This window comes from Prinia subflava, chromosome Z (genome assembly GCF_021018805.1).
Source record: "Prinia subflava isolate CZ2003 ecotype Zambia chromosome Z, Cam_Psub_1.2, whole genome shotgun sequence".
In the NCBI taxonomy this organism is placed as follows: domain Eukaryota; kingdom Metazoa; phylum Chordata; class Aves; order Passeriformes; family Cisticolidae; genus Prinia; species Prinia subflava.
The window spans coordinates 10,782,653-10,800,783 of NC_086283.1; the positions used below are offsets into that span (position 1 = coordinate 10,782,653).

The following is an 18,131-nucleotide window of genomic DNA, read 5'->3' on the forward strand; positions in this document are numbered from 1 at the left end:
GTTACAGGAAATGAACTGCCCATTTGAAGTATTTGTGATACCGTCTGACTCAGTATTTTGGTTATGAGCACAGGATAGGAGCTTATCCCAAAGGAGTTTAAAAGAAAATGAAGCAAAGAAAACCTTTAAGAAAACAAAAACTCCACAGCTGTCCATCCATGCTGAGTTTGATCAATTCTGGACAGTAGTTTAACTGGGAGAAGAGAGGTTATCTGCACTTTCTAACAAAGAGAGAGGGTTTATCACAATACACTGTATTTTTAGGCAATTGCATTTTATCCAAATCCCGCAAGAGGGGTTTTATGTGAAGATATGTGGAATGTTGCTTAGCAAACACCATTCCTATGGATGGCAGTAGTTGGCAAAAAATTAATCATCTTTTATATAGTCTGTTTAACTCAATTTTATTGCATCTGCTTTTTTTGTTTTACTACTGGATGTTTGATTAAAGTTAAAGAGACAAGATTCAGGTTTGAAGCCAATGTGTCATGGTTCAGCTCATGACTGTGGAACTGCAATATGAAATGTTGCTGATATCCTCAGAATCGATACATCCTTTGGATAACATAGCTTTCCAGATTTTAATGTAGTTGGACACAGTTTCAGTGTCTCTCTGTGTCTTCTTGCTGGTACTGATCACAGCACATTTAGCCCCAGCAGATGGGAAATATGCTCACCACTTGTGGTTGATGCATGGTTATAAAACATTATGGAGGAAGGCTAGGAGGCATAATGATAAAAGACCAAATTGGGTTTTGGTTCTGTTTTCCTTTCTCTGCATGAACAAAGCACATGGGATGACTTTTGAAGCAACTTGTGGCTGTTGCCAGGTATATCTTACAGCTCAGGTGATATACTGGGAGCTGCCACAATGCATAATACACTATATTATATATTCAGTCTTTTTTTGTTGGTTGCTGTGAACATTTTTCATGCTCATTTGTATGAAAGTTCAAACCAGGACACCAGCTCTGGCACTTATAACTTTAAAATATCTCAGAGATTAATTGAAATGTTGCTTATTGGGCCTGTCTGTATCTGGTAATAATGACTGCATCAGAGGGTATCAAGTTCTCTCCTTCACACTATTAATTTTAAACCCTAGGCAGTATATGCAACAGTGTAAGCTTTGGAAAGTAATTCTCCTGTTTTGCCAGTTCCCTAATTACTTCAGCCTACAGTAAAATGTCAGTCTACCTAATTATGTGGTTACTCCTCTCCTGAGTCCAATATAGCCTGCAGGTGTGCACAGTAATGTTGATAGCAGGTCTGACTGACCTAGCACCTTCCAGTTATTACACTGGCCTTTTGGAAAGTTGGTCAAACCTCTTGCGTCTTCAAGACACTGTTATTAATTTGAACTTCATCAGACAAGGCTCGATCAGAAACTTTAGCAGAGTACAGGGAATTGTGAGAGTAAGGCTGTAGAATCTTATCTAGACCTAGAATGTGTCCAATTAAATAGGTAAATCTTAAGCTTTTTAGCTTTTTCAAAATATCTTGGCAATCTGACTCTGAATTATCTATTTTAATTAATTCTGTGGATCCAATGTACGAAAGAGAACGTACTGCCTTATTACTCCTGTAAGGAGTCTTGTAGCGTAATTGGCTATTATTCTCTCATTCTTTTAGAGTTTTCTTTAAGAAACAAACAAACAAAAAAAAATGTGCTCCTAAACCAGCAGCTCTACACTGTCCTTATCTACTGTGTCTTGTAGTGATAAATAGAGGAGCTGCATTTAAACCAGCTAAAACTGCTAAAAATGCATCGGGCCCTAACAGGAGCCTAAACCTGTTCAGAATAGTTTAGAGATGCATCTCTTTATACTGAATCACATGAATAGGGAAATCATGTTTTCAAATATCTCTCCAGTTTTATATTTAGACAGTGATTTCCTTGGAGGCCCTATTCTGTATGGGAAGAGGCGTGCTGTGTAGGTCCAATACCTGATATATACATATATATATTAGTAGTACTTCCTGTACTAACAAAAAATTAGTTTGCATGCTGAAGAACATGAAACACAGTTCAAGCCCATTGAATTGTTTGAGGATTCAGAAGTGCTACGTTAAACTTGAAAGGATAGGAAAAAAATCTGTGCACTTCCTAATTTTGACCAGAAGAGGAAGTACCATCATGTGAAATATCATTCCTACAACAGTTTTCAGCTGGCTGAGAGTACAATACAGATTGTTGTGCAACTCTACGTACCCAAAATTTAGTGAAGCTTTGTGCAGAAAGCTTCTCTAGGCTCCAAAGCAGCAATAATTTAATATGTAAATTAATACATAGACACAACATGAAAAAGAAGACCACAAACTAATAGTTGAAGAGATCATGAAAGCTAATAATTTTATGTCCTTTGCAAAATCTTTTGTTTGGGAGCCTGATCAGTTTGAGTGAGTACGCTTAACATTTAATACTTCAATAAAATATTAAATATTTAAATTATGAAATTTAATACTTTAAAGAATCAGGGAATTTGGTATCCAGTACTCAGAGAATGTCAGTATGATTTTTTGGTCACTATAGGTACTTATTAAATTCTCAGTCCCAATCAGATAATTAATATCTAACACATTACTCTTCCAAACTGTATCTGAAATATTTTGTTTATCTAAGAAATACTACAATCCCTAGATTTTTAAACATCATATTATAAAACTCAGATTTTCTTTTTCTCATGGAAAACATTATATCCTAAAGAATTTTTTATTATCGAGCCAACATTTGATCAGAGATTTTAGGGTTTTTTTTTTTTCCCATCTATTATTGCAGTCTCCTGTCCAATTTTCTGATCAGCTCTACTTATTTTGGAAAAGAAAAGAATGTGGGAAAACTAGAAACATAAAATCAAAGGCTTTCTGGATATTAGCATTTCCTGTCTTGTACTGATAGTGCATCATGCAGCAGTGTAATACTGGAAATTGTACAACAGGGTAATGTTTTGGGCAGCTCTGGTCAGAGATGTCTTATAAGAGGTAAATCCCATAGGACAGGGGTAACCATTTCACTTTAACCATGTTTGGTGCATTTTAAATGAATAGCTACTTACTTAGGGAAAGGAACAATACATTATTTATTCTCTAACATGAGACTGCCTGTGCAATGAAAACCTCCAACAAAATTGACAAGGGGAGCTGGAACTGTGGGCTCGACATAGGCTAAGAGCATCATATTCATTACAAATTTAGATTGTAAGATAACACCCTCCAATGAGAAAAGCTGCTGGAAAACCCTGGCCTTTATTAATGGGCCTCATGAGTCAATCTGCAGCAGTGATGTATCATCCTCATTTAAGGAAATGATGTGCTGTGAAAATGCACAATTTTACAGAGCAAGAGTGTGGATTGAAACAAGTATACACCATAAGGAAGCTCAAATCTCTCATGATGTATGCTGATTTTCGGGTGGTCCCCATTTGCACGGCTGTTTAAGCAAGCACTCTAAATGGAAATGCACTTGACATTTTTGTGACTAGCTGTAATCAAACAGCATTAAAATTCAGCTGATCTCACAGAAGACGATTAAACAAATTTCTTGTTTGTTCCCTGCTCTTTCTAATGGGAAAATGGAGGGAAAAGATACGCTGATGAAAATGATCCCAGATGGAAAATGGTGTCTTAAAAGGAGCTTGGAGAGAAATGACAACTTCCTGCTCCTTTTCCTGAAGCAAGAATCCCATCACTCTATTGGCCCATAACCATGGGAGCCAACATTCCCTTACGATTGTCAGGCATTCTTACAGAATGAACACTCAGTGAAAAGCCTTAGGATTTAGCCTTACCCTGACACTGTTGGTTGCTAGAGGAGAGAGAAGTAACCCCTCTGGTTTTCAGAATAGTTGTGTGCACGCTTTTCACACAGTGAGAATAAACTCTGCTATCTGGTAGCACAGCTGCTTGCTCTCTCAGACAATAATATTTGAAGTAGTGTGTCTTTCAACATCTGTGAAACATGTTACTGCAGTATATGAATAAATTTTATATTGAGTTCAGAATCTGGTATAAAACACCACTGGTCTTCATAAACCCTCTGGACTTTCTAAAGTTTTAAAATCCTGGCCTTGAGCTACAGCAGTGTTTGGGTCTCTTGTACAGTAGTTTTGAGATCAGTTTACTTTTCTGGCATTCATTTACTTCAGTTAGTGCTTTTTCCTGTGGTTAATACCACTGGGATACCAGAGGATGAATGTCATTCTTGTTACGCTGGGAAAGCAGTTTGACAGAGGGAGGTTGTGCAGGGTTTTCTGAAGGCAGAGTTGATGTGCACCAAGTCTCCTTTGGGGCTGTGGCTGTAGCATTCCTGCAGCTGGCAACACTTGGCTCCCCACTCTGCTACCACTGCAGCATGGTCATCTGCCTTGTCCCAGAGGGTGGCAGCTGTGCTGGCAGCTCGTGGGGCAAAATTCAGTCCACAGCTTATAGAGACAGGCCTGGTCACTGTTGTTATGTATAGGAGCAAGACTTACTTCCAAATGGGTGATGCTGGGAGCTGCATTTGTGTCTGTTTGGGGAGCCGGAGCAGGACTTTGACATATGCACAGACATAAAACTCTAGAGAGGTAGGGCAATGGAAAATGTTAGTGGTAGTGGGACAGCAACGCTGCCTCCGTGAGCCCCTGGCAGCATCTCTATTTCTCAGTTTCAGCTAGAAATGCCTGAAAAATCACTTAGATGTTCTGGCTGAACACCTTAGCTGGTTAATCATGAAGACCATTCAAGGGTGAGAAATGACTCTTTCACCTGCTGTCTCCAGAGCAAGGTTCTTACAGACCATTAGGAGATCTTTGAGGCAAGTAAATAAATCCCTTCCCCTGCCAAACAATCACACAGGAAGAAAAGGGCTCTGTGACCAGGTGGATGGGTAGTGGGCACAGCTGATTTCAGTGCTTGCAGAGAGGGGAAAAGTGTTTTGGGAGGATAACACTTCTTTGAGCTACAGACAGGAAACTGCTTGTCACAAAAATGACAAAACAACTTCTTAGCTGGTTAGAAGTCTGCCAAGATTGGGGTTTGTGAAGTTTAATTCTAGTCAGTGCTAGAAAAAAAAGAGTTTTCTCTCATAAACTAGATATCTTTGTGAGAGATGACTCTCTGCTCCTCAGGGACAGAGTCATCTTGCCGCCTTGGCTAGGGGGACAGTGCCTGGGGAGGTGAAGGACTGTAGGGTTGGAAGTGGAAGCTGAAGGCAAGGAGCAGCAGTCTTACTAAACAAAATCTCTTGCTTATGTATGTCCCAGGGTATTCCAGGTCAGGGGAAGCTCAGAGGCAGATCGTGCCTTCCTCAAAGGCAAGTTGCTGTCAGTAGATTCCCTGCAGTGTTTTGTTGGGGTTACCAGTCTGAGGAAACACAAACCACTTTGCAGTTCCCCAAAGGAATGAGTGAAAGCTATTTATTCCTGCAATAAATAGCAGGAATAAGGTGCAGCAATACCTTTCTGAACAACATTTGTATAACTATCCTAAATTCCTTTTTAAAATGCTATTTCTGCTTACTACTCTATTACCAGCACTGGTTGCTTCATCAACTCCTGCTGTTTCGTGGCCACCTCCAGTTGCTGGCTGATTTGGTTGGGACTAGTTTGGTTTCTAACAGTTCTCTCCAGTTCACATAAAAATACAATGTACTTTTATTTCCCTTTTTTCCCTAGCATTGCATTTTCTTCAAAGACAAATCATTATCTTACAGTAAATTATGAGAAGTCTATTATTCACCTCTGTTCTCTCAGGATAGATATTATGTACCAGTAATTGTTTGTGTTTATATTTATATAGCACTTGACATCCCAGAAACTCTAAGCACTCAGCAAGCTTTCACTAACTTTATATGTATTCATTGCAGCTCTAGAATTTATTTGTGAAGATCCTAGTCAAAAGTTCCACTGAAATTAACTGAGTGTCACATGATCATAAGAGTCAGATCTGATTACAGTTTTGGAGACCTTGATATCCAAATGTGTATATCTCCCATGTGAAGACAGTACTGAATATCTCATCACAATTCATGTTGTTTCTGGGGAAAGTGGATTCTAAGTGTTCCTGGAGCAAATCTTGACTTACACAATATCTTTAGAGCTACCAGCATTTCTCATTTTTACTCTTCAGACTGTTGCTCCAGCTGCTTAATTCTTTTGTGATTTATTTGGGCAAGCCATTTAGAAAGTCATGCTTTTACTTAATCTGATCTCTGTACATTGTCCATGTTTGGAGGATCAGATCCTAGCGCCCTTCTCCACTATTCTTCTGACAGAACTGCACAGGTCTTCTCAACTTTGTTAGGACTGAATGAATGTCTGTGATGGCAGACAGTGTTCTGTGCAGCTAATACTAAAAAACTTACCTTCTCAAAAAATTAGAAGTTCATTCGGCAATTACACCTCTGGGCAAGTTTGTGTTATATACCCAGCAGAAAACAGTCCTTCCATAAAAGCTGTTCAGGTCCAGACTGTGTAGGCGCTGTATTGACTAAAACAGATCTGATGGAGAAGCTTGCAGTGTATGCAGTACTGATTTTGACTTGTCCAATTTAATTTTGTAAAGGAAGTGGCTGTTAAATGAAGCTGACATGAAAGAAAATGAGTGTGTATCTTATATCAAAAGTTTTAGCAGAGGCAGAGATCATTTCCATGTTGTCAGACCCTCAATAAAAATCTGTTTATTGAGTATGATTGGTTTAAAGTTTATGTATATTTGAAAAAAATGCATTTAAGATAATATTTGAAAAAATTATGCATTATGTCAGTGTTGACTGATCCATATCTCTCTGGTCAATTTAGTACTACTACGTCCCTGAGAAGAGGTGAGAAAGTTTCTTCATTTTATCTTCTATTTTTTTTTATACATGCCATGTTTAAATATATTATCTGTTCTTACCTGCTCTGCACTTCTATCTTTTTCATTACAAAACTATTTTTTCTTGAGATTTTTTTTTTGAAAAACTACTTTTTTGTCCAAGAAGTGCCACTTGATATAACATCTAACATAGAAGAGAACATCTTCTTCAGTATCAACCTCTTTTTTGGTTACAGTAGCGGTGGGTAACTAGGCTGTACACTGTGACGTGCAAGGTCTCTTTTCTACATTTGAGTATCTGCTCTTTGTAGTGTCTGTGAAGAAACCAATAGTGAACATATCTTCATCAGTGAAGAAGCTGATAGTTGAAGTTGTTAGAATCTGTTGTTGAATCTGTGACCTGTCCTGGTTTACTTTTTTCCTTTTCTTTTTTCTGTGATTTTATGCAGAAGAATACATGAAGTCTTACCAATGAACCTATTGTTCCATGATAGGTGGTTGTCCCTCAGACTGGTTACTACAGCACAGTTACTTGCTTTTGAGGCACAGTGTATGCTTTAGTATTAGAAGACCTGAGTTGCTTTGACAAAAATTACAGAGGATAGAGATTTTGAGAGAAAAGTGTTACCATGCCTTGCAGAAGCTGTGTTTGTATTGCTTAGTGTGCCATGGAAGATTTGAGTCCCCTCACTGAGAGTGGGCTAAACTCCCTTTGACAGCAGGCAGTGGGGTGTAACATCCATTTAGGAAGCTACCCCAAAGAAACTGAGGCAAAGCAAATTCCTTCCATGTAGTACTGTTTTGCACATCAAAGCTTTCAAAAATACTGCAAAAAGGCAAAGAACTTTATAGGTATAAATACAGGTAGTTATGAGAGCTTTAACAGCAGCCTCCCCTGTGAAACATCTTTAGAACTGAAAACAGATTAAAACTTTTCTTCCAAAATTCATTGTTTAATTCTTCTCCAAAATGATTGACCAATTTTGCTAATTAAAATTCTGTTCTTCTATGCAGACAAATTTTTTCCTCTCTTGTGGACTGAAAAAGAAGTATGGATTTATTTAAGTGTGGGACAAAACCCCAGTTTAAATGCTGCAGTGCAGAATGCATTTTCACTGCATTTGCATCCTAAATTAATCTGCATATTTGAAAACATACATGAAAAAGTTCTCCATAACTCCTTTGTGTTACTTTTCACTGAGTCTCAACTAAGACTAATTACAACAGTAGTAAAATCTTTTGGGGTGAGTTTTTTCTGGCCTCTTTACTCAAAGCACACTGCAGCACTTTCAGAAGCCCTGATAACTTTGCCTCTAGTGCTTCACTGAAGATGCAACTGCAATCTTTTTTCAGCAAGGTTTCTTGAATTTGAATGACACTTATCAAAGTTTTGAAAAATTTAATGATAATAAAAGTAAAAGAAAAACATGCTGCCTTTGAGGGTCCTCTGAAGAGTGAAGGATGTACTTGGCTGCCTACTGGGGAGACCCGAGGTGGGAAGAAGAAGCAAATAAAGTGTTTTTCGAAATCTATGTTTTAGACCTGCATTTAGAAGCCTGAAGTGATTGGTAATCCTCATGGAGGAGTAGTTGTGCTACATTATGCCCTTATACTTAGGTCATTGTGAAAAACATGAGTTGATAACTTTCAGGTGGGAATCCCATGACTGTGTGAAGTCATTGTGAAGGATAAGGTACACATAACCAGAGGGTGCTGGAAGACTCATGAATCTGTCCAACTCTTTAGATCAACAATGCTCTAAAAAAGCCAATGGCATTAGCCCAGATAGAAGAATGGCTATAAATCTTTGTCCTTGAGATTTCCTCTTGACACCTGGCACAGTTATGTGGTGACTGGAAGCTGATGTTATTCAATTGTTTAGACTCAAGGAATGGTGAAACTGTACTGAAGAAAATTTGTTTCTCTAGTGGTGGAGGATTTTGGTGGGGATGATAGGTAAATATGTTCTGCTGTTGATTCAATGAAACCTATTTGGAAAGGGTGGGCATTGAATATCCAGATGTCCTTTTTGAACCTCTTCTCTGTGCTATAGTCCTAACAGGTCATGTAAAAAGGTCATAAGTCTTCTGTGAAGAAATTTTTCTGGTGCCATTCCCTCCACTGAGGGAAGCTAAAAAGGGACTATTTGCAGAAGTGTTGAACTTGCAAAAAAGTTTCCCAGATTGTTAGTGTTTGCCAACAAATCTGTCTTGTTTTTGTAATTTAGTAACAGCTGCTGTCTTCATTATCACTTCTCTTATTGCAGGCCTTTATCTGAGTGATACTGCATAACAATTTGCTCTACAGCTCTTTAAAATATCCGTGCAAAGCAGAGCTCTGGATGGTAGTAGTTCATGTCAATTTTAAAACAGAAATAGTACTTTTAATTAAAGCAGACTTGACAATTGCAGTACATACTAAATATCTACTAAAGACATATTTTCTATTCAGGATAAATCACCGTTCTGTTGCCAGTGTTTGAAATATCCTGATAGAGGGTGCTGGTGCTTTATTTTAACATCCCAAAATGGGTGAGCTTAGCTTGCCTTTGTTTTTAAATCTCACCGTGTTTTTTGTATTGATAATAAACCCTTAGGAAAAGGCTGGATTTTGTCATTGTTTTGTAATGAAGTGTGTTAGGATCAAGTCCTAAACCAGTGTCTTAAAAAATAAAGATCTGTTCTGGAGAGTTTAACTAGTTTGTATTTGCTGAGTGTAGTCAAATGCTGAATTTAGTAGGAAGATAATATTCTTTCCTCATTCGAGTTCTCTCTTGCGTGTTTCCCCTCCATATTTTTCTACAGTAACATGACATGAGAGGCCAAACGTCCTTTTACTACAAAAAAAGAAAGAGTTTGATCAGAGACCTGTAGGTGGCTCCTGTGATCAGTACCTCCAGCAAGATATGAAGCACTGTCTTGGTTTGAAAGACAGGTGTCTGCTAGGGATGGGCGGGACCTCCCTAGAGATGGAGAATTCTAATCCCCTCACTCCAAATTATTCTAATTTAGAAAATCGAAGGGGCTTTCAGGCAGAGGCATGGGGATAGGAATAACAGTTCTTTACTAGTATATATGACAAAACAAACAACAACAACTGCAGCATTAGTAATAAACAGAACCAGGAACCTGGGGGCAGTTTGATCTCGATGCCCCTGAGGGACTCCGAGAGGCCGAGCTGGGAGGGAGGAAAGTCTTGGGCTGGTGGATGAGATGAGGAGCTCTGCGCTGGCAGCTGGAGCAGCAGGGGTGTCCCGGCAGGGCTTGGCAGTGCAGGGCTACAGAGTAGCAGGGGAACCTCAAAGCTCCGAAGAAGCAGCAGTGGGGGGGTAGGGCCGGAGAAGGCGAGCTCAGGGTACACGAGCAGATGACTGTAGATTTCCCAGGACGAGGCAGAGTGATGGCTGTGAACTCTTCCTGCAACGAGCAGCAGCCTGACCGCCCTCCCCAGTGCCGAGAGCAAAAGAGAGCAACTGCCCCCCGAGCTCTTTTACCTTTCCCAAAGCTTGCATTATCTCACCCTTCTGAGAGAGAACTCCCAGACACCCAAAAACAATAGGTTAGCCTGGTGGTACAATCTCCTTGGGCACTTCTTTGTTTCAGTCAAAGACTCAGCAATTTATCTCCTAAGAACTTACGGGAAAAAATTCTATAAGAAAAGAACAAAAACAACAAACAAATCTAAAATCCAACAAGCACCATAAAGACTTTCTTGGACATGTTCAGACTGTGGCTTGAACTCCCACAAGGACCAGTACATACCAAAGCAACTTCTGTGCTTGGGTAAATGTGCATGTTGTAACATTTTTTTCCTTAGAGAATGCATACAAATCTGTGAACATGTCTAATAAAAAAAAAAAAAAAAAAAAAAAGGGCAAAACCCCTCAAAACACTACTGCACATATTCCAACACCTGAGGAGGGGATGAGGGCATGAACTCAGGACAAATGTCAGTCATATCACTTCACAAACTACTGGAAAGCACTCAGTTGCTCCAGTGATGACATTAGAACTTAATAGAAGAGAACGGAATAAGAAATTGAAAGCCAGTCCTGTTATTCCTGGGCCTAAAATACACGCAACCCATGAAAGTTCACTCCTGAGGAAATGCACAAACTATCTACCAACAGCATGACAAAACAGCTTTTCCCACTCTCTTCCTAGGACTGAACATTTGCTTGTCACTGTCCCTGCTGCAATGAGTTTTGGCATAGATGCATCCACTGGGAAGTGTGATTATAAGGCTAACATGTCTCCTATCAGCTTGTATAATCTTGTTGATGTGCCCCACCAGAATGCATGTGAAGCTAGTTCATTTTCACACCTGAATCCCCTAAGGCCATAACAGCCTGCATTTAGACTGCAATGTGAGGAAGGGTAAGACTTGGGATTTGCAAGTGCAGGAATGCAAAGGCCTCTGCTGCTAGAGAGAATTTTTCATTAGTTGTCAGTAGCAATGTCTTGTGCCTTTGTCGTAAAAGACTGAGGACAAAGAGACCAATTGAACATAGAAGCAGCTGTGATGCCCTGTGGCACAGGTGATCAGCATTATTATGAAATTACTATGTAGCATTACCTTGGAGCTGGTCAGAAGTGAATAAAAATGTAAAACTTAAAGGATTTTTCTCCAAGTGAAACCTTTGAAATATGTAGTTTCTGGCTGATCCAAAATTACTTGTTTGTGCCTGGATTGGTGACGGATTCCTGTTCATCTTAGCAGGGAACTACAGAACATTTTGCTCCTTAGGCTACAATCAGAAGATCAGTTTCTTCTCCCTTATCTGTAATGTCAAAGATCTGGAATGGATGATTTGGCTTATCACTGGTGGTTAGGCAGTTCTAAACAGAACTCAATTTCCTCTGCCAAATGAAGTGGTGCAAAGTAATAACGGGTTTGGATGCAAAGGCTAGTTCTTTGATAATTCATAATTTATATGAGCTGTTACAAATACTCTTGAACTACGGAATCTAAGTGCAAGCTCCTTGCCTGCATTGATAGGGTATTTGCTCATGTTTGATACTCTTGGGGAAACATTTTTAATCTGTATGCCATCGTTAATTGTTTGGATTTAATTGCACTTCTGTTATCACATTTTGGCTAAGATGTCTCTCTTGTAGTTTCAGCATCTAAGCTGTTTAATGCAATATTCTGACTGTATTTTTAATAGGTACTTTTAAAGCAAAAGATTATACTAGTCTCTACCTGCTTCAAAATACCCTTTCTTGTAAATGAACATCTCTTGCAGCTACTGATTAATGACAGCTACAACCTCAACTAAATAAAAGTAATCCTGAAATTAGAAAGATAAATCCTTTAGAAAGATAAAAGCTTTAGAGAGTCTTAACCAGTGTAGCAAGATATAGAAACCATGGCCATAAGCTTTACAAAGGAAATCACTAATAGCATTCTTTTCTATATCTAATACTATGTGGAACTTCAGGAAATGTAAGACGTAGCTCTGTAAAATTCATATGTGCTTCCAAAAGCCGAATATATTGAGTAAGAACCGTTTTTAGATCATCAAAAATGCAGAGGTTTTTTATGTTGTGTTCTATGGTGGGGGTTTTTTTGTTTGTTTGTTTGTTTTGTTTGTTTGCATTTTTTTTCTCTCTCTCTTTTTTTTTTTTTTTTATAGCAAAACAAATCCTCAAATACTTTATCAGCAACACTTTCTGTTTTAGGAAATGGAATTTTTTCCTGGACTTGGAACCACTGTCACTTCTTCAGATGCTTAGTGTTCTAAAAAGGTAATTTCAATTATTGCAAGTAGTGACTAGTGGCTAATATTGTCTTAATCCTTTTAGAAATTGCTAGGATGTGCTTTTGTATGTGCTGTTTAGAATTCATCTGATCTAATTATAGTGTGATAACTGTTGCTTGAAAATGCATTGTGCAAAATTGTAAACTCCAGGAAAATCTTTTATGTAGGCATAGACCATCTAACAACTATGAGGCACTTCATATGCCAAATTCTCTTGCCAATGCATAACAAAAAGATAGAGATTAGCTCCTGTTTTTAATGTAGGTTTTAGACACAGGGGAGGATGTGGATTAATACAGTGAAAGCACATATTGACATACAGAATAGATGAAAATGAAGCCACAAAAAAAGTTTATTTCTTTCTCCTAGTGGGTCCTGGCTTAGATTCAGACAACTGGACAAGGAAAGAGGAAACAGACTGCATATCTTGACTTTCCTCCAGCACTCAGGTACTGAGTCAACAAAATCTCCAACTGTAATATTGTGGACAATATTTATGCAAATGCTTGTATGTTTGGTTTGGGAATTAAGAGTAATCCAAAATATGCTTTTCAGTGACTTCACAGGGAGCTTGTATTAAAGCACTTTGGTGCTTTAGCACTAGGACACATTGAAATATCACCACCCAGCCTGTGCAAACCAAAGACTATCTTCAGCAAAGCCAAAGGAAGGGATCGCATTCCCTGAGGTAGCCAATGTGCCTCAGCTGGCTCAACAGTATTTGTTTGTGGTTGGAGCAAGGGGATTCACTGTCCTTGGATGGAAATCTTTGTTGTGGAGAGCCCTGCCAGATACACTGAGCACTTTAAATATCTGAACAGATGCTTCCTGGAAGGAAGCACTGCCACCAGTTTAAGTAAGCAATCTTATTTCTTACCATATGAAATCTAGATTAAGCTACTGAGTTGCTGAATTTTCATAAAGTTTTGCTTTTTTACCTTAATCATTTTAATTTCAGGGTAATATTATTTCATCAAATATTGATATAGCTCTTCCTTCCTTATTCTTCTGCTCTTTTCTCTGTCAAATGCTCCAATTCTCTCTTTTAAGACTCTCTTGAGGTCTCAGATTCTTCCATATTTCTGGAAATATTGCCCTTTATCATTACCCTCACCCTTTGCCCTTTTTAGGCCATCAATACTCACATCAAAGATATTACTGAGTCCTGAGAAATGTATAGTAGTTGGAGATTTTTAAAGAAGGAGAGGGAAATAGGACCTTCGTCTGGCTCTCTGCTTTTTATTAACAAATACCCTTTGGTAATGAAGACTTCAACGGAGCTTCATTAGGGTTTAAGAAGAGAACAGTGTGATAGTTAATTACCTGGAGCCAAGATTCTGTATTTTCCCTTCAGCAGTCCAGCACTATGCTTTGAAAGCAATCAATGGTGAGTTGTCTGGCAAACATTCAATCTTTCCTTGAAATGTTTAGTGTAATTAGACTCTCTCCTGTCTGTCATGAGAAGACAAATTGTTTGTGGACTGTTAACAGTTGAGTACTGTAGTATGTCTTCAACCTTTATCATAATTATATTAGCAATATTCATGGAAATTTCCCCAAGTGAGAAACGGGGACTTATTACTAAGCTAATTGCTTGAAAATGAACTGCTGTTTTTCATGGTGAAATACCTATTTATTTTTTCCCCTTCATTTTTCTTAGGGCCCTCGGTATTCACAAGGCATATGCAAACCCACTTGGAAGCTTTCTTAAAGATTTGTTTATCCCATTTCTGTGGCTCATTTTTGTTTCTAAGTGGGGTGATGAACCACTGAACTAAGGAAAAAAAAGAGCTAGTCTATCTCTGTCCAAAATTAACTGGTGGAAGAGACACAAGGTAGTCATTAGTTTCACAGAAGCTATTGTCAGCTGCTTATGCAAATAATAATTTTGGAGTTTTTCTTTGCTGATGCTCTGTTGATGTTTAAAAGACACTGTGCCTTTGTGTGTCGCTCTTGCCTGATAACTGTAAGTGATAATGTGGTTGCTATGATGCAAAGGCACACTGTAGATTCAGCCCAGCAAGCGTGGTAGCAGACAAGTATATGTGTGGGTTGGAGATGTGGTGGAAGAGGTGATTTGGTTTCAGGGAATAATAATAAACAATAATTCCTGGGGTGTTCTGGTGATAATCCTTGTCATTTGAAGCCTTTGAAAAAGATGAAGAAATTTGACTCAAACAGTTAATTGTGTTAATAGGGAAGTCAGGGGATGGATGAGTCAGTTTGTTTGCTTTGTCACTTTGAAAGAGTTACTGTTTTATAACATTCAGTCACTACAGAGTGCATGTGTGGGGGAGTTAGAAGATTTTTAAAGTAATTGTCTGACCAGGTTCAGAGTCAGCTACAGATTAAGTAAATGTCTGTTAAACAGGACATATAGCATGTTAAGAGAAAAAGAAAGCATATCTCTAGGCCATGCTGACCATGAAGTTTTGGTGGAGGTACCAAACTGAAATTCAGCTGCCTCCTTCTAAAGGAAGTAAGGTGAAGGGGGTATACTTGAAAATGGCAGGTTTCAGTGAGGCTGCAGATATTTATGCCAACCTACGGTCTAACCTAAAATATACAAGTACATTGTGATATTTCATTTGGTGAAAGCATTAAGCATGGAGTGATAGGAATCACTTCCTATTTAGTATTTGGATCAAACAGACTGGGGCATAGAACTTAGTATGTTTGGTTTTTCATTACCTTCTGTGGTGTAGTCTTGTATGCTAAATTTCACCCTGATGGTGAATAAAACTTTATAGAATGGAACACAAAAGGTCAATTTCCTGCCTTAAAAAAGCTGCATATTTCTCTACATTGCTGTGAAATAACTGATCTTATAACAACATATCTACTTATTATCTACCTCTTGTCCCCGTGTGGAGCACACCTCTGATATGGTGGCTCTTCCCAGTTTGGAGTGAGACCTATTTCACTGTTCACCTCCACTGCCTGTTTTACAGTCCATCATGTTCTGTGTTTGCCCAGTACCATTCAGACCAACCATGTTTAAGCTTTGTTATGTTGACGTGCAATCTTTTTATTGCTTCCCTAGTCATGGCAACTTCTCTTTTCATAAAGCTTTCCACAAAAATGTGCGCTCTTACCCTGCTCTGGGTTCTGTCCCCGTATGTTGTCCGTGGCTCCTTCCCTGTTGCTCCCCAGAGTGGGCAAAGTTCCTTCATGAAAACATCTTTTGTTTTCTCCCCTGCTGCTTTTTGACCACTTAGTTGCTTTTGTATTCTCCAGGGTTATGCTTGCTTTTTTGTTTTCTGTCTGTCTAGTCTATAGTGACTTTCTTGAATATTAAAGATGCTTAAAAGCAGTTTGAGAAACATATTCAAAACTCTTAATTTCCTAAATGGTGTTGTCAGCTTTGTTTTCTGCACTCAGATAATTTCTATTCCCTGTGGAGGCTGAAAGCATGGGACTGCCTGTCTTTTTTTTTTTTTTTTTTTTTTTTTTCTTTTTTTTTTTTCTTTTTTTTTTTTCTTTTTTTTTTTTTTTCTTTTTCTTCATTTTTTTTTTTCCAAATGTGACTTGTAAATTGATTAGGTATTGCAGAGCAAATCGTGCATGAGTACAAGAAGAAGCCTTGACAGATCCTTGTGCAACGGGTACACAGAATGATTGACACTGCTCAGGGACACTTGACAGGGTCCATGGTAGTAAACTGAACACCTTCTAGTCTCTATTTGGAGTCCTCAGCTGTATTCCATATCATAATCTGCTTCAGGGCAGGATTTCTGTTGTTGGGATGTGGTATTGGCATCCATGTAGTTTCTCTGGGCTTTCTCAGTAAATATGATCCCAAACACCCAACGTGGAAATGGTGTGTTAACCATGAGGAGAGTCAAAAGGTGTTAGACCTGGCAGGACAGCACAGCAATCCTCTGCTTGCAGCCCTGTGGCTGGCCTGCCAAAACTGCTGTTTCCCATGCCACTGACCTGCCCTTTGCTGTAACTCAAGGCAGCCCACTGGTATTTCAAGTGTGTTTTTATTCCTGTTGAGACAGCATCCATCAAATAGGCCACAGAAAAAAGGAGGGATTCACAGATCCAGCCTATCTGCAATCTGTTCCAGGAAAGGTTAAGAATAATTTTGTATTTTAAAGAAAAATCTATGTAATTAAGACTATATCCTTCATGAGAAAGAAGCCTAAGAAATTAACATTTGTGAAGAAGAGCAGGCATGATTGACCTTGGTATAAAACACCAAGGGTGTTTTATATATATACACATTTTCCACACCAGAGGGTGGGTTTGGACTTGCACAAAGTACAAAGGCTGTCTCTGTGTACTGGACGACATGCCAGAGTCTCATTGTCAGGAGATATGTGTGCTGCATATCTTGGCTACATTGCAGGGGAGTATCAGACACACTGACCTACACAGATGGAAAAACACAGGCAGAGTGTATGACAGCTCCGTTCCCATTCCGGCTACAGCAGTAGTTGGTGTGGGCAAGTCAGTTGCTCTGGGTCATACCAGCCACATCAGCATGTGAGTGTGTTTTACAAAAGGAGCAACACTAAGCTGCAAATAAGCAGCCCAGATGCTTCAAACTGATTTTGTGAAGTAATCTAGATGACAGTGGGATTTTTAGACACCAGTATAATGAAAGGCTGTAGACATTGTCCCTGTTTGTTTTCAAGGGTTTGATCTTTTCATGAATAATATATAGTCATCTTCATATTTTGCTCTGTTCTGCACATCAAATTATCTGGGATGTTTCCTTTGCCTGTAAAAAATAGTGTGACACTGAATAATGACTAATCTGCACAGGACTGCTGCCAGAGCTTGTGCCTAGATTCTACTTTACATCTCTGTGGTTATAATTGTGTGCTCCTTTTACGTGTTGGTCTGCCTTTTTGGACAATTGCCACCCACTGATACCAAATAGGAACCCTCAGACGGACCAGCTTTTTTACTAAGTGCCAAGGAAAAGGGTAAGATTACTTTGTAGCTCCAAGTAGCAACTAACACAGGCACCACTGCACATTCTTCTGTTTTTCTTCAGTGCCTTCTTGGGGAAGGTCTTCCAACAGCATCAGCTTTTATAAGACCTGGCTGGGTCTTGGAAAGAAAAATACTGGAACTTGACAGAAAACATTTGATGACTTTATAAGATGGTGTGGATGACTGTTCAGGAGAAACATGTGAAAATTAGGATCAAAAAGCATTGTTTAAAAAGGAACAGTGATTGTGACAATAACTCTTTTGTACTTGAACCTCTGTAGTATGTGTAGGCCAGATAAGGTTTGACAGCAGTGCCATATGAACAAATGCTTGTCTAGGGACTACTGTAAGGCATAAGTGCTTCTGATTACATATTTGATCTCCTTGACATCTATTTGTGAAGATTTTTAGGAAATATTTCCTTTGACTAAAACCTTGTATGCTCTTCTGCCAGAAGTCAATAAAAAAGTATTTGATGATCTATGCAGAATGACAATCAGAGAGCACAAATAAATGACCCAAGTATGATGTCATTTTTCTCAGCTTGAGGCAGGTGACACCAATTGCAGAAAAACTGAGGTACACAGGAGAATTTGGGGCTGAAGGAAATCTGTGGGTTGTTCTGAAG

At 38.8% G+C, this 18,131-nt stretch overlaps 1 long non-coding RNA gene across 1 annotated transcript in view; it reads left to right on the forward strand.

The window, feature by feature from the left end:
* Positions 1–18,131, forward strand: part of LOC134564000 (uncharacterized) — a 79,679-nt gene that overhangs the window by 19,283 nt on the left and 42,265 nt on the right. Inside the window, exons 2-3 of the long non-coding RNA XR_010083450.1 lie at positions 12,477–12,542; positions 12,926–13,005. This is a non-coding gene — a long non-coding RNA (uncharacterized LOC134564000). The remainder of the gene's footprint in view (positions 1–12,476; positions 12,543–12,925; positions 13,006–18,131) is intronic.